A 2,270-nucleotide genomic window follows, 5' to 3' on the forward strand; every position below is an offset into this window, starting at 1 on the left:
ATGGATTCTAGCACTTATATGGAAATATACACCTCTGTAAATAGTCATTGTAATAAAGAGGGACTGTGGTTCTACTAGATAAATATCACTTTAAAAACAACCAGGTAGTGGCACAACTGGAGGTGTGCAAAACTGTGGACGTATAGACAAATCACTGGATAGAAGTTTTGAAACAAACGGAAGTTTGTGATTGTTTAGAATATGATAATGGGAGCATTTCAAATCAGGGAAGAAACAATGAAGAAAACAGGAGATGTTTGGAAATACTGTTAGCATTTGGAAGACAGGAATAATAAATTTGTCTTCAGACTTCGAAATAAATTACAGATATATCAAACACATAGTTGTGAATAACAATAAAATTGTACGAGTACTAAAATAAAATGTGGGACGAAGAGGCCTTTCTAAGAAAGTCAAAACCTCAAGCCATAAAGAAGCCTTATGGCTTCATCATAATTAATTGTCCCATGTAGCAAATAAAATGACTCACCAAAAATAAAGTCACACAACAAAGAAAAACTGGAAAAAGCTTTTTGGTATAATTTTCTTCATTTTTTAACATAAAATCTCTAACAAATTAAGAAAAATTTTTAACAGTACTGTTAAAAAGTGAATAGTTTATCAATAGGCAGTTCACTGAAAATGTTATACAGTTGGTCAAGAAATATGAAAAAATGTTTAACCTTAAAATTTTAAATAGCAATGAGAAGCTAAATTTTTACCTATCATATTAGCCAAAATTGAAATGTTTAATCACATGTAATAGAGTACCTATATTTTGTCTGCACAACACTCTTTCTGGTAAAGAAGTACCATCCCTGCGTTCTATAGTAATCTTGCCTGTGTTATATTTTTCATGAAATTGTTAACTGCCCCTGTCTTTCAGAAGTTCCAGGAGTAGCTACGTGCTACTAGTAGTACTAGTAGTAAGTGACAGTGTGGATAAGCCTGCTCTCTCACACTCCGTATGTGGGATCTTGATTAGGTACAACCTCTTTGCAGTTTGGCAATACTCATCAGAAATAAAAAAAGGCAGTACATCCTTTAAGCTATCCAACTTTACAGAGATATATCCTAGAAATATAAGACATATAAGATGCAAAATATAGTATACATTTTCTTCTTATTTTTGTCCTCTAATGATATTTGAATTTTATCTCAAAATAAGCAAGTACTATTTGTATGATTTTTAAAAAATGCTATTTAAAAAAGAAAAACATTAAATTAAATCAGCATTTGTTGAACTAAAAATTCACATTGGAGCAATAGGTAAAATTAAAAATGCACAAAATAAAATTTGTGGTCTAGAGGACAAATGATAGAAACGTACAGAGAATACCGCAAGGAAGGTTCTGAGCTATAATGACCAAAGTGTTAAGTATGGTAGCTAAGTAATATAGTCAGTATAGCTTTCTTGAGAAATTATAACAAAATAAATAATCACATTTCAAAAAGAAAAAAAAATCCTAAAATTGAAAAAAGGAGTCTTCATTTACTTGAACATATATTTGAATAATATAATTAAAAGCATAAACTAACCATGTATTGAACCTCTTCCCTATATAGAGAAAATGTTTTGGATTTTCAGTAATATGTTTCTGTGTTACTGTTATTCTTCTTCCACAAAGGAAACTGGAAGTTACTCTCAGAAGTTAAACCAGAGAGATGTGGGACTCTAGGCAAAATTAAGTGGGGAGGTGAACAACTCTACTGAAACAGGAGGCTTTATATTGAATTGAAAAACCTTTAACCTCTCTTTATGAAGTTCTAAGAATGCTAGAAAAGGGTATATACTCATTTCATAGGAAGGAGACTTGAGAATACCTCTCTGATCAATCCCACCAGAACCAAAGAAAAGAATGATACTGATATTTTCAATGAGCAATGCCTACAGAGTACCTAGAGAATGTCCAATTTAATTTTCAGTGCTTCATTCTTAATTCACAAAAAATAATTCACAGAAAAGCCTTTAAAATGAAAGACATAAACTAAAGCACACACATATAATTTAAAAAGAGAGAGAAGAGATGAAATGAAAGGAACAAAAAAAAATAGAAGAAAATGAAATCAGGAAACAAACAAGATGCTATAAAACAGGAATAATCAGAACACAAGAAATAACACTTAAGAATATAGTAGCAGAAATTTAAAAACATTACACAAAGATTTTACTAGGTAAGGTTGAGGAAATATCTCAAAAAGTAAAATTAAAATGGTGAAAAACTTAGTTTCTAATTGACACTTTACTAAGTAGAATAGTTTTTAAAATC

Source organism: Pteropus vampyrus, unplaced genomic scaffold, assembly GCF_000151845.1.
Source record: "Pteropus vampyrus isolate Shadow unplaced genomic scaffold, Pvam_2.0 Scaffold4, whole genome shotgun sequence".
In the NCBI taxonomy this organism is placed as follows: domain Eukaryota; kingdom Metazoa; phylum Chordata; class Mammalia; order Chiroptera; family Pteropodidae; genus Pteropus; species Pteropus vampyrus.